Consider the following 15,801-nt stretch of genomic DNA (forward strand, 5'->3'; position numbering starts at 1 on the left):
AAACTCTTTTGGAGCTATGGTACAAACCCAACAGGAAGTCGGCCATTTTGGATAAAAGCCGCCATCTGCTGTTGTTCAGAGATGTCGTGTTTGATCGATCTCCTACAGCGTTTGACTTACAGGCTTCAAACTCAGTGAGCAGAGGGTTCAGATATTAAAGGTCTAAAATTATAACAGGAATTTTTGTATGTTAAAGTATATGGATGTGGGAAAGTGCTAAACTTTGACTATTCAACAAAAAATATGAAAATGACGTAACTTCCACATACAAGGTCACAGCTGCTTCAGACTTCCTAAGTCTCACTACTGACCAACCCTCATTACATTCTCATGGTCAGATGATGACGTAACCTTAGCTCCGCCCACTTTTGAAAGGAATTCAGCTGTTTTTTCTACTGTATGTCTTCTTTTTACTGGGTAATACATATGGAATTAATCTTCTACCACCTGACATAATATGACCTGATGATGAACTGTGATGATGAACTCTGACTCATGGGGGCGTGGCCAACTGGCTGTCCTTCGCCATATTCATGCAATTGTCTCTGAATCAAAGACGCATCTTCCGATTGGCACCAAACTGGATACGTTTGACCTGTGCTCAATGCTAAAGAGCCCAACGGGTTTGAATTGTGATTTTACTCTACAGCACCCCCTAGACTATCCCATCATCAATATCTCCTCTCTACATCGACCGATCTGCACCAAATTTGTGGTGTGTCCTCAGGGAACCATGCCGAAGTGAACGCTGCGAACTGCCTGGCGGATGCGCGCCTCAACTCTGCGACAGCTTACGCTGTGGCAGGCGGGCGGCGGTGCTGGGTCCCCCGCGGTGGCTATAGGCCGGAGCGGCGCTTGGCTGCTCGGGCCGCTTGAGGCTCCGCGGAGCTTTAATTAGGTTTATGATCACAGTTGGTAAAATGTTATTCATGTGTTGAAGCAAAGTCAGTTGCATCGGGTAACGGTTGCTGCAATTCCTGCTCCTGCTCTCAAACATGTGACAGTGGAAAGAACCAACTCAACAGGAAGACTTTTGATACTAAAAAAAGAATTCTGAGGCTTAATTTTAAAAAAACAAAAAAAAAACTAAAGTTTGTCCTAAGTTTTAGCATTAGGTGAAGTGGATTTTCGTTTGTATCAAAATGTGTGTATTTCACAAGACTGCAATGGAATTTTTTGCATCACACAAGTCGTGTGATCAACAACCGCATATTTTACTACTGGCAAAAACACGAAGAAGACGACAGGAAGTGGTAGGAGGGTGATGGCATGTCATGTTTTTAATAACATATCAAGTGAACAAGCCGTTTCATGTTTGGGTTTAACTGTACTTCTTAGTTAATGGAAACGTTGCAATTACGAAATTCTATTTTTTTTTCGACACTAGTGGAATATCAGTTACACGTTTGTAAAGGAAATGCAGCTAGTGTCACTTTCTGTTAAGCCACTTCTGGACCCAAGAGAAAAAAAAACTCAAATGTTGCTGAGAGGCTCGAAGTCGTCTATTCAGATGGAACTGAATATTGCATTTCATTTGAAAAGTCAAATTTCCACAGTCAGAGATGATTTGAGGTGCTGAGCTGTTGATGTTTTATCGGGGCACCTACCAGGAAACCTGACGAGCTTTATGGAAATGCTGATTTAATTATGCAGCAGGATGTGGCACCTGCCTACACTGCCAAACACATCAATACCTGCTTTAATCCCCGGGGTGTTACACAGCTGGATTCCCCTCACTGATCTGACCCCAACCCCACAGACCATCTGTGGGCTGATGTCCAGAGGAAGATGTGACGCTGGAGTTTCCTTATAACCTCAGCTGGGTGATCACCTGCAAGCCGCGCAGCTCTGATGCAGCTCTCATGCAGCACTGATTCACTACTGATGCAGTATTTCATGCAAAAGCAGTGCCGACTAAACCCTGAGTGCATACTGTGCATACTGCATGGTACATGGAATTTTCAGTAGGCCAACATTTCTGTACTGATATTTTTTTGTTTGTTTTCTGAGAAGCTGAATTTGGGGTTTTTGGTTCATTGTAAACAATCATGTTTTTGTTTTTGTCTGTATAGAAATGATTCTGGTTTTTATTTAAAAAAAATAAAAAAAACACATCTGCTCATGCTGATGGAGTACACCTAAACTGAAACCTAAACTGTAACCGCTGGTGTCTAGTGGAAACGTTGTTCCAGTGTTTGGGATGTTTACGTTCAGTACAGGCTTTAGGTTCTGAAATGTATAAAATCTTCTGATTTACAGTCATGTCCCAGATCTAATAAAACTTACAATTTATTTGCAGATCTTTCTTCTCGCCTTCCTGAGGAAACACTGTCTCAGAGTTTTTGGGATATTTGGTATCCTGAATGTTTTAATAGCACTGCAAGTGGAAAAATGTGCACTGATAGTCAAAATATGCTTTACATATACAATTTCTGATTTAGCATTTTTACATATTTGGCTCAAAATGGAGCAGACTTCAGCTTAAAACATAGTTCAGTAAATTAAGACCTGATTGCCATGAATTCTAGCGAGGTTGACCAGTTGTGAATATGAGGAGGCTGTGAGGCGGCCTTCAGCTGCACCACTACTAGACCGATGACCTATATTAGAAAAATTGAACATGCTTAAGGTGCCATTTGTGAAAAAAAATCAACAGCAAAAAATTTGGGTTATTTAACCTTTCATAAGGGGAAAAAACAGGAGTTCACTTTTCTAAGTTGCATTTTCACCATTGTTATTTATTAATTTATAAATTTCACAGTTGTAAACTGAATATTTAATTCAACAAAGTATCTAAATATTTAGTTTGGTGCCAGTTAGTTTAATAAATGGTGCCAATCGTGTCAGACTTTGACATAAATTTTTCGGTTTCATTTTGTTTGAGAACAGTTTGGGTCTCTCTATGTTGGATTGTTCCATATTTAAATAAATGGGTTCAATAAATAAATCAAGGATCAGCATTGTATTTTTTTTACAATTTTTTTTAAACAAATCTCTTAAAATCAAACAAGAATATATAGATATCAGCGGGTATTTTTTATACCTACTGGTACAAAATAGAAGCCTAGAGATGAACTGCATCTCTTGATGCTTGAAATGTAACATTACCTATTTACATCTCAAGCCTTTCATGTGATTATACTTATGATATGAGTTTAAATCCACTTTCCTTTAGTCCATTCAGATGATGCTAAATACATTTTTTTTCTTTAGGACTTCATTCATTTTAAATTTCAGTGATCTCTAAAAACTGATCTGAAAGAGGCTTGTTATTATTTTACATGTTTTTATTGGCAGTTTTTATTTAATTGAAATTTTGTTCTATTTAAGTAAATCGATTGTAAATTGTAGCCCACATACATTAATGTGGGCTACATATGTGGCCACATATATCTATGTTTTTTGTGTATTATCAAATTATATAAATTATATTAGTTCTGATAAACACCTGAATCTTGACTTTAAGCTACAATCATCAAAATGAACAGAAACAACCACTTGCACAGTATCACTCTATTTGTATTAAATCTACTGGAAATGAACTTTTTCACATGAGTTTTTCCAGTAAATAAACTTTTAAATGATTTTCTAATTTATTAAGATGAACCTCTAAATCCTCATCTTTCCATCATTTAATTTCATAATGTGGCAACAATTAATAACCAGTTCAAATGAATCCCACCAGTAGCAGGGATCAAACATCAAGGTCAGAATTGTGCCAGATGGTCGTTGACTAATGTAATTGTACATATTTGTCTTTTTTCTGATTAAACTTTTATTCAAATGTATGTTTGTAGTATATTTTAATTTGAGTTCACATCATCAGCTTATTTAGCTCTCTGTGGAAGGAGCGATGCTGTCTGAGAAGGAGCATCCTGATTAAATAAAGATAAAATTAATAAACTGCTTTGTTAAGCACTTTGCACATTAAAATTGGATGACCCAGTCACGAGGTAGACAACATTACATCTTTTTTTCTTTTTCTTTCAGGAATAAGGCAGCATCATGATCATGTGCTCTCTATGACTGCTTCAGAGGTACATAAAGGGTTAACAGTTATACAGAAAATGAATTTCCTTTTTTGGGTAATGTCAGAAGCTATGACTAATCTTCCTTCATGTTTAGTCAAATCACATCCCATGTACTTTAGAAATGTCTCAGGCGCGTTCGGTTTACTAAGAAATGGAGATAGGAAATTTTAATCTATGATAAAAGTGCTGATTCTGCTGCCATCACAGAAAATACAATGTCTGCAACTTCTGCAAGAGCCTGAATGGCGTCTTCGTCAACATGAGCAGCACTGCTTTATAAAATAGTTTAATACTCTGATTTTTGAAGGCAGGTCCACCAGAAGCCATCGTTTCCCTTTTTAGACCAGTTTTTAGTGCTTTTACTGCCCCGGGATCATTGTTGTTTGTCAGTTGGAGTTTATTTCTCAGCAATCATTTTGAAGGGATTTTCTATTTTGTATTTCTACCAGAGTTGTCCTTCCTGTCGAAACAGATTATTTCAAATGTTATTACTATTTTTAGAATAGCATACAAAGTAAAGAGGCCCAGACTTCCCTCTCCCCAGCCACTTCTTCCAGCTCCTCCGGGGGAATCCCAAGGCGTTCCCAGGCCAGCTGAGAGACATAGTCCCTCCAGCGTGCCCTGCGTCTTCCCCGAGGCCTCCTCCCGGTGGGACGTGCCCGGAACACCTCACCAGGGAGGCGTCCAGGAGGCATCCTGGCCAGATGCCCGAGTCACCTCAACTGGCTCCTCTCGACGTGGAGGAGCAGCTGCTCTACTCTGAGTCCCTCCCGGATGACCGACCTTCTCACCCTATCTCTAAGGGAGAGCCCAGCCACCCTGAGGAGGAAACCCATTTTGGCCGCTTGCATCCGGGATCTCGTTCTTTCGGTCATGACCCAAAGCTCATGACCATAGATGAGGGTAGGAACCTAGATCGACAGGTAAATCGAGAGCTTCACCTTTTGACTCAGCTCTCTCTTCAACACAACAGACCGGTACAGCGCCCGCTTCACGGCAGACACTGCACCAATCCGCCTGTCGATCTCCCGCTCCATGTTTCCATCATTTTTTAACAAGATCCCAAGATACTTAAACTCCTACACTTGGGGCAGGCCAAACTCCTCGACCTGGAGAAGGCACTCTAACCTTGTCCGGCTCAAGACCATGGCCTCGGATCCTCATCCTGACCACTTCACACTCAGCTGCAGACCGCTCCAGTGAAAGTTGTAGATCACGTCTTAATGAAGCCAGTAGGACCAAATCATCCACAAAAAGCAGAGATGTGATCTTAAGACCACTAAAACGGATCCCCTCAACACCTCGGCTATGAACTAGAAATTCTCTCCATAAAAGTTATGAACAGAATCGGTAACAACGGGCAGCCTTGGCAGAGTCAAAGACCTCACTGAAGGTGTTCACCAGCAGGCTTGAGGTCTTGGTAAAGTCCAGTTAGAAGAACACCACTGCAGTATTTAGGTGTGTATTTGAGTCTTTATGCGTAACATTCACTGTTTAAATAAATAAGCAATTGGTTCTTTTTTATTATTATTATTTTCTATTCTCGCAATATAATTTTTTCATGCTGGAAAAATTCACAATGTTTCGAGTAGATTATCAGAAACCCCAAATGTCGCCATTCATGCCATGACGAGAACAAGAAATGGCTGGCTGGGCATGAAAGTGTGTAAAAGGTTCAGACTAATTCCCTGATCATGTTGTGTGAAATTTAAAAAAAAAAAACCCAGATGTTTTGATTTGCTTCGTTTCTTCCGCCTGGTTGTAAGGTCCCGTGCTTACTCAGCAAACCATGATAACATCAGGAGCGTATGAGATTCTGAGATTCCTGGATTCGCTGCAGCACTGAAACCAGCTCCACGTTCAGACACCGCGAGTATCTGATCACATTCTGCTGCAGCATAGTAAACCACCGTGAAACAATGACAGCAGCAGAAACATGCCACCGTTTCCAGGCCGACTGCCGACCGCGCGGCTGACTGTAACTTCAGTCAGCTCTGTGAAAACAGGGCTTAACCCCCACACCCAGTTTCCAGGCAAAACACACGAGTGACGTCTGCAGTGCAGCAAATGTCTCAACATCAGCACTTTCACAGACATCGCTCGCAGAATTAGCTGTTTTCCGCTCTCTGCACGATATTGCTGCAGTAGAACTGAAAGGAATGCATGCAAGATGAAATTACAAAAATGATTGTTTCATACCAAAGGAATCAATGGTGATGACTGAGTGTTTCTTTTGAAGAACGGGAGGAAATTGAGACGTGGCAAACGAACAGAAAAAGTGACTTAGAAGCCTGTTCAGTTTTTAATGTGAATTTATAAAATTGTTGGTAACACTTTATTTGAAGGGGGGTGAATAAGACTGTCATGACATCTTCATAAACATGACATAACACATGTGATGAACATGAATAAACCTTCATGAATATTTATGACTGTTGTCATAAAGTCTCATTCGGTAAATTATGACACTTTTAATACAAAGCTGACATTATTCAATTTGTTATGACAACTTGACATTAACCAAGAAATCATTACTGTTTAAACTTTACCGTTAATAACATAAAGTTACCAATTTTTAAAGTGCAATCAGTAATAATTTTATGACAAATTTATATCAGTAATGATTTCTTGGTTAATGTCAAGTTGTCATAACAAAGACATTTTGAATAATGTCAACGTGGTATTAAAAGTGTCATAATTTACCAAATAACGCTTTATGACAACAGTCATAAATATTCATGAAGGCTAATTCATGTTCATGACATGCGTTAAGTCATGTTTACGAAAGTGTTATGTCAGTCTTAATCACCCCCCTTCAAATAAAGTGTTACCAATTTGTTATTTATTTTATTTATGTCTTTGTGACGGAAAGGTCATCGATGGCACTTTTGAGTTGGCTCACTACTTAAACATGAGAAATGTGAGACTATATTGAACAGGTGATAATTGTTTTAGTTTTTTTTCAATTTAAGTGTCTGATGCCTGTAATAACATAGAAATAAAATGGTCAAATCATATTTGAGCTGTTTTTGGAAGTTGGTGTGTATGAATATGAGTGTTAGATGAGGATATGATATCGCATTATGTACATCTTGTGACTTGTGAATTAAGCTGAATAAAAGTCATATCTTAATGACTTTATGATATCAATAAACAAATTGGTAGAGCATCATAAACAAGCGGTTGATTTACACCCTTCTTGAAGATCTAAGCTCCATTGCTTCAGGTTGAAACTTCAAAGTTATCAAAGAAGAAACTACAGCAGGGACTGCACAGTGGCGCAGTTGGTAGAGCTGTTGCCTTGCAGCAAAAAGGTTCTGGATTCGATTCCCGGCCCAGGTCTTTCTGCATGGAGTTTGCATGTTCTCCCTGTGCATGCGTGGGTTTTCTCCGGGTACTCCGGTTTCCTCCCATAATCAAAAACATGACTGTCAGGTTAATTGGTCTGTCTAAATTGTCCCTAGGTGTGAGTGTGTGTGCATGGTTGTGTGTCCTGTGTGTCTCTGTGTTGCCCTGCGACAGACTGGTAACCTGTCCAGGGTGAACCCGCCTCTCGCCAGGAACGATAGCTGGAGAGGAACCAGCAACCCTCCCGACCCCACTGAGGGACAAGGGTGTAAAGAAAATGGATGGATGGAAACTACAACAGCCAATCAGCGCTCTGGATTACAAAATCTACAAAACCATGAATTCATTTTCTTGAGTTGCACTTACATTGAGTCAAAAATCTGACTTTCTTGGTAGCAAAACACCAATATTTTGTTTTTAATAATTTCAATGAATTCTGGCTTCTGTTTTCTTTTTTTTCATAGATGATGTAAATAAAACTTTCATTTAATATAATACAGATATTTTATGTGAGAGATTACTTTAAGGAGCTTAAAATCAGAATTGGTTTTTATTCTATTAACATACCTTATGGAAGTGTTAATATTTCTATTGGGGTTTTTTCATCTTTTGAAAAAACCTGCAGGTCTTTAAAAATAAATACCTACCTACCTACCTACCTACCTACCTACCTACCTACCTACCTACCTACCTACCTACCTACCTACCTACCTACCTACCTACCTACCTACCTACCTACCTACCTACCTACCTACCTACCTACCTACCTACCTACCTACCTACCTACCTACCTACCTACCTACCTACCTACCTACCTACCTACCTACCTACCTACCTACCTACCTACCTACCTACCTACCTACCTACCTACCTACCTACCTACCTACCTACCTACCTACCTACCTACCTACCTACCTACCTACCTACCTACTTACCTACCTACCTACCTACCTACCTACCTACCTACCTACCTACTTACTTACCTACCTACCTACCTACTTACCTACCTACCTACCTACCTACCTACCTACCTACCTACCTACCTACCTACCTACCTACCTACCTACCTACCTACCTACCTACCTACCTACCTACCTACCTACCTACCTACCTACCTACCTACCTACCTACCTACCTACCTACCTACCTACCTACCTACCTACCTACCTACCTACCTACCTACCTACCTACCTACCTACCTACCTACCTACCTACCAGAAGATAAAACAAAAGATTAGCAAGCCAGAGGTCATATTATTTGTCATTTTGGGTATTTTGAGTTTTACGTTTTGGCAGACCTGAGGAGATGCACAACAGAAAAATCATTATCATGTTTTTTTTATGCACCAATATACATGAAAAAAAAATGTTTTAAATCTGTTTTCAATAACTGTACAGTTACAGATATTACTGTTTCCACGAACCCACGAGGACAGGACTCCAGACTTACAGGGACACTTCACACACTCCACACACACACATTAAGCTGATGTGTGGAGCTTAATGTGTGTGTGTCAGAGATCATATTTACACAACAAGTAACTCGTAAATTAAAATTAAAAGTACAGAGCTATTCTCATGAACTTGTAGGATAAATTTGCAATATAGATAAATCTACGATGATATTTGTTTGTTTTGGGTATAAATAAATCTATCATAAAAACAGTTTTTTCTAAACATTCCCTACACAAAATAAATGTATAAATATGAACTTTTAAATATTTGTAATGGAAGTATGTGGCATTGAAAGATGGATTTTTTTTATTTTTTATTTTTTACACAATTCTATCGGGGCTGCAAATAAACGTAGAGATGAGTTTCTTATGTCAGAAGAAACTGTGGAAACTGAGAGGTTTTTGTGATTCGCACAGACTTGGACTCCACTGAGCCTCAAAGCGGGAAGCTAAAATTAGAGCCGTGTGACATCATGTAATTGCATGTGACTTTTTGTCTCCCGTTGCCCGTGCATGAGTGTACCAACCACATCCTGACGACAGAACGGCGGAGAGCTTTGAACAGCAAACAGCAGGAAAACAGGCTGCTACATTCACAGCTACTAAACTTTGACGAATTCATGCAGAAAACACCCAACACTCTTTCCTGAGTCAGCCGTTGAAATGGACTTGTGACCCAGTCCTGCTCTCATTGGTGGATTTTCAATAGGAGTCGAATGTCTGCATGCGTGGCTCTAGGTCTCTGTGTTGGCCCCCGTAAAGCAGTGGGCATCCCACAGGGGATTCTCACCTCACAATGACCGACTGCTCACTCTGAACGTATACTTCTAAATAACACAAGTCGACACGGTGATACAATGCTAAAGATGAATAATCAGCCATATGGAACCAGGAGAAAAACAAAAAAAAAAAGATTTGTTTTTGTAATTTTCCAATTGTTCCTTTTGTCTTGAGATCTTGTGATGAGAAATGAGAACAAGTAGAAGTGAAACAAAAAATTAAGGTAAGAAAATAAACACACAGTAGGAGAGAAAATACAATATGTTTTAGCAAGTCAGTGGTTTAAAAGTTTCACTATTTGTTGTTTTGTGTATTTTGAGTTTTAGGAGTTGGTAGATTTGAGGAGCACAATAGGAAAACCATAATCCTGGTTGTTATTCTAATCATACCAGTAATCAATCATTCAACCAATTAATCAGTCCATATAGTCAGAACAGAGAGGACACACAGGGTGTGTCTAAAGTACCCCAAACCCAGGCCAGGCTAGAGCAGCATTTAGATTTAGTGATTTCTGTTGACCAGGCAACAGAAAGCGTGCCTAGAAGTTGGAAATAAAAGGGCTGGATTGATCATGATGCAGGTCAACCTGTAGTTTGGAGGCTGTGATGACTGAACATCAGCCCTGCTGACCAGTTGGATCCACAATGCTGGGTCCACTTCTGGAAGACTATCTGTCCAGAACAAATTATCTGCTTTGGATGGTGACTTGGGAGCTGCCACAAGGTGCTGAACTTTGTGGTTTGTGAACTAACTGCTGTTGATCAGGTTCTGTTGGGTTGACAAATACTCAGAATTTCTTGGACTTTACTCTGAAAAAAGTCCAAGAAATTCAGTGAAGCTGAACGATTTGTCAGGTTTCCTCGGTCTGATGTTTTCCCCGTCAGACGTTTCAGGCTTTAAGGTTTAACACTAAGAGCAACATTTTAATCCAGCTCCCTTTAATGGTCAGATCACTGTCACTTAAAGCAAAGTACAGATTTTCTTAGGACTGGCTGTAGATGTCAGCCTAATTTAGTGCAGAGCCTTAAACTATAATGTTTCCTGTTAGGAACAGAGAGATGTAATTCCCATGATGCTTTGCTCTACATTACTTAAATGCATGGGTGTTGGTTTGGTACTGAAACCGTAACAGTTCTCGTCATGTTCTGACCAGTTAGACAGCCACACCGTTTCAACGCTGTGGGGACCGCGCCGTCAGTGAGCTGCTCCTCCCTGTTCTGACTCAGGCTGTGGAGTTCAACTGGAAAAAGATGAATTAAATGTTGCTCCTTTATTTATTTGCTGTACAAATATTTGTAAATTAACAAAAGGAACTGGAACAGGTTTTTTTATGAGTGTTTAGAAGTGTTCAGAAAGCTGTGAGTGTTACTCACATGTACTAAAAAAACAAATTTTGGGTGCTGTTTATATGTAATTACAATATACATACATCAGTTAACTTAAGATTCATTCACATTGAACAAATTAGAATAGTCTATCAGTTAATTTAATGAAGACTAAAACAATTTTGAGGCAAAGAGTTGGCATATTTTTTAAGTTAAGACTAATTTCACCCGTTCTTCACACTGTGGCCAACTGTGAGAAAAATCTTGCTTTAAAGGTGAAGTTAAAGTTTATTTCTATGGCACATTTTAGTGACAAGGCAGTTAAAGGACTTTACACCATATAAAACATAATACAGTAACAAATTATGAAACAAGCAACATGCATTACCAGCTGAATTTATTTCAGGTTCATCAGATTCTGTGACTGAATCTGTGAACTGAAGACAAGCAGAACCAGAACCAGAACCAGAACCAGAACCAGAACCAGAACCTGAACCAGAACCTGAACCAGAACCTGAACCAGAACCAGAACAAGAACAAGAACCTGAACCAGAACAATAACCAGAACCTGAACCAGAACCAGAACCAGAACCAGAAGGTGTTTCAGCAAAGCACCAGTGTGCTCACCTGTCCCAGGTTACTACTGCTGCTTTTAAACTTTGTGTTGTTTCCTAATGCATTAGTTTGTTTTTCACTTAAATTCCACATTATATGTAAAAGCTAATATGTTGGAAAGGCTTTGAAATTGTATTATCAATGTCTCATTTATTTACATCTTAAAAGCCTGAAATTTGTTTTCAGAGTCTCTCCAGGTCCCATCCTGGCACCTGAAACCCCTTTTCTTCACTGTCATGCATTTTTACAGAGCTGAGCCTGAGGAGATTTTCATCCTGCATGTGTTTTCACTTGCAGCAGACTGCACATGTAAACACTCTGCAGACTGCAGACAGAGTGCATAAGATCTCAGTCATACTGAAAGTTGTGTTGGTTGAGATAATCTTTGGAGAGTTTCTACTGCCACTCCACTGAGCTCAGGCTGAGTGTCTGTGTTCCTACCCGAACTGCATGCAGCTGTTCCAGAGGTGATGACTCCACCATCACCATCCACTGGGCCCAGGCGTCCTGCACAGAAGAAACTGGGATTCCTCTGCTGATCACGCTGAAACCAACAGCATCTCTGCAGATCCTCTGCAGCATTAGTAGCAAAGGCACAGCGTGAATCAGACAGTCATACTTCCAGGAAGAAGTTGTAATACTTTATTCTAAAGCACCATGCATCGACATACAAACACGTGTCTGAATCCAACTGCACCATGCATGCTGAAACAATAGCACGGCTGCAGACACAACACTCTCTGCACACCCAAACAGGGTCAGGGGACGAGAAACCGCAGCCTCACCCACACTCGTCACAGCTTTCACTGATCTGCAGCAGGAAGCTGCAGAGGCAGGAAATGAGGTAAGACGTGTGCGCACCTCAGGGGGATCTGACCTGATGATGTCAAAGTGTTTTGACATGTGAGTGGTGGTTTTGGGGGTTGAGGAGGGGGGTGACGGTACGGGTAGGAGGAGGCAGACAAAGCATTCTCAGATCTGTACCTGGAGGTGGTGATTTCCACAAACTCTTTCCAAAGAAAGAAGAAGTGAAAGTTCAACAGAATGATATCAAAAACAAAGACTGACAAAAAGAGAGTGGGCAACATGAAGCAGATTACAGTCTGTACTGCTCATCTCCTACATGGCTTTGCCTCCAGGCAGCAGTCTGACCCTGCTGACCGTTTATAGTTCAAAGATTCAGTCTGCTAACAATCCCAATGATTCAGTTCAGTTCAAAAATCCATTATTTATTTATCCTAAGGGAGGATTAAAGGGACAGTATCATGTGTTTTCCAGGCACATAGTGCCACTTTACAGCACAATAAAGTAGCTATGTCAACTTCATTTTTTTTATAAAATTACTGTATATGTCAAACATGACTCCAAAGAAATTTGTCTTCACTGTTCGACGTCTTGAAATTGAGCCCCGGTCTCTTTAAGAAGCTCCTGCTCTCTGTGACACTCCGTCTTCAGGAAGTCATCACAACAACGTTCCTCTATTAACCCCTTTAACAACATTTTTACCGGCTCTGGACTGAGTTGTAGCTGGTGTGGCGTTAGCTAATTGCTGCTGCTAGTCTGAAGGAGCTGAGTGAAAAGGCAGCGGTTCGTGAGCTTAGGCGTTTAGGCACCTCTACATGGTTGCCATGGGAGATTCAAGGATTTCTCAAACATGTATAAAAAAAATCAAAGTAACACTCTGGGTAGGTTTATGATGATAGAATATAATTATAACAGGATGTAAAAAGTCAGCTTTACACAATTCTGCCTCTTTTACATGGGGAAGTTACATCATCCAGGTATCTTCAAAGCATCGTTGCAGATGGTGATGCTGCTGGCAGGAAGGATCCCAGTGAATCTAAAGAAACCTCTGACTGGACACACTGTTGCTGCCATAACATGCTAACAGCTCAATATCCAAACAGCTAAGACCATATTCCACAGTAACACCATCAGTTCCGTCCATCATCCCATCAGCTCTGAGCATCTTCCGCTTCGGTCACCTCCACATCAGGATGCTGCCATCAATTTTCACCATTTGACTGTTTAATTCCTGATACATTTTAGTGCCTACTGAATTTTATATTTTCAGTAGGCACTGAACTGAATCATTGGGATTGTTAGCAGACTGAATCTTTGAACTATATATTTTTATATTTTATTTTATTTTGTTTTTTATTTTTATTGGTAACTTGATCTGTGTGTATGTGTATGCTGCAACTGCACAGTAATTTCCTGTCTGGGATGAATAAAGTATTTCTATTCTATTATATTCTATTCTATTCTATTCTATTCTATTCTATTCTATTCTACGGAAAGTGTAAATCCATTTCACCACTAGGGGTCATTAAAACAAGAAAAGGATTACTCTGTGCAGAGATGAATCTCAGAGAAATCGTTTACATCGACAGATGGAAATGTTTAGTTGAATTAAAATGCACAAAGCAGCCTGGCCGGACCTTAGACGTCAAGTTATTCTTCTTTTTTTTTTGTCTTAACAGTACAACTAAAAACTGAAAGATTGGTTAAAAGTGGGGGGAAAGGCTTCGGGTTGAGGCAGCGTCTGAGACGAGGTGGAAAAATGCAGGATGCAGAAAAAAAATATGTTTAATGATGAAAATAAGTCAAACAGAAAACGACTGGGTGGAAAAACTCAATTCCTTTTTCCATCAGCGATCTGTTGTAAGCGAACAGGGGATGTCCCGCTGCTGCACGCTGAACCTAGAGGTTTGACACACACACACACACACACACACACACGCGCGCACACACACACACACACACACACACACACACACACACACACACACACACACACACACACACACACACACACACAAATAATTACAACTTTTATCATGTCTCTCTTCTTTCCTCTGTGGAAATATTAAAACCTTAAAAAACAAACAAAAAATTATTATTACTTTAAGTTTATTTACTGATTCCGTTTTTCATTAGACTTGCGACTGATTAGTTTTGCCGGTTTCTGCAGTCTAATGAACACATTAGACTGCAGAAGCAGGACTGATAACTGCAGTTTGGTTCAACAGTAAACTTCCAACAATCTCCACTATGGTGTCACCTTCTGTCATGTTACGACCATGAAAATTATTCATTTAACAAGAGTTTTGAAGGGGTAGGAAAACGATGCCTCATTTTACAAAATAAAATGAGACATCATTTTTAAATAATGACGTCTCATCTTGCCATATAAGACCAGATCTTGGTATAAAAAAATAGGAAAATGTGTGATTTGTATTCAACTATCAACTTCTATATAAAAAGGGAGAATTATGTGAAACATAAAGCGTGGACCGACCAGATTCCCTTCATCTTCCGCGAAGTGATCTGGTAAACAGGGAGCTGAGTGGCTGAAGGTGTCTGCTCTGGTGTTGACAGGAGCTGGTGGTCCAGCAGTTGCCCACAGCTTCATCTGGAGATGAACGCTGTGTGGAAAGACGCTGAAGGTTTACTGGTAAAAGTTTTGTGTTGATGATTTTAGATGTTGCAGATATCGGGTTTACTCTTGGATGGTCTGCATGATGATGGCCACTTCATAGATCAAAGCAGATCCAAGAATGGCCCAGTTAAAGTTCATATCTGAATTTAATTGGGAATCTGTGGCATAATTTTAACATATCTGTTCCAAACAATCTGACTAAACGGGAGAAAGAAAAACAGATACAAGTCTATTTTTGACTCATTCTTTTTTTCCCCTATCATATAAAATCCCATCAAAACACAGGGAAGTATGTGAACTGTGACGTAATGTAAAAATGTGCATATGATTAGTTCACCACAAGGTTTGCAACTGCTGCAGACTGCTCTAAAATATTCTAAGTAAATGAGAAAAATAATTTAATCAACTAAGTAGTAACTGCAACAGCAGGTGTAATACTTTTAAAAGCCACTAGAGGGCAGTCTTTCACGTAATATACATTTGAAAACGGATCAGATGCTGACTTCACCTCGTCTCTTATACTCTATGAATAGAATAGAATAGAATAGAATAGAATAGAACAAGTGAGCCAATCCGGGCTGATTGGCTGGGATCAATTTCTGGGTTGGGCAGGACGGGAAACAAGGCAATTTTTTTGGGATCCGGAATGGAAATAAAAACGTGTAAAGTGAGAGTCCAGAACTGCGGAAGTTAAACATCTTCAGTTTCACTATAAAATATCAAAAAGACAAAAAATGAGAGAAAGAGAGAGAGAGAGAGACTAACCAGACTAACCACACACTTCAGAATTCACAAAGTTTTACCCT

The 15,801-nt window shown here is 39.8% G+C and overlaps 1 protein-coding gene across 1 annotated transcript in view; it reads right to left on the reverse strand.

Moving 5' to 3' along the window:
- Positions 1-14,472, reverse strand: part of cd28 (CD28 molecule) — a 37,404-nt gene extending 22,932 nt beyond the window's left edge. Inside the window, exon 1 of the mRNA XM_008438237.3 lies at positions 11,995-14,472. The gene's annotated coding sequence lies outside the window, so the exon portion shown is untranslated. The remainder of the gene's footprint in view (positions 1-11,994) is intronic.
- Positions 14,473-15,801: the final 1,329 nt, after the last annotated feature.

The sequence above is a fragment of the Poecilia reticulata genome, chromosome 2, assembly GCF_904066995.2.
Source record: "Poecilia reticulata chromosome 2, P_reticulata-male-v2, whole genome shotgun sequence".
NCBI lineage: Eukaryota > Metazoa > Chordata > Actinopteri > Cyprinodontiformes > Poeciliidae > Poecilia > Poecilia reticulata.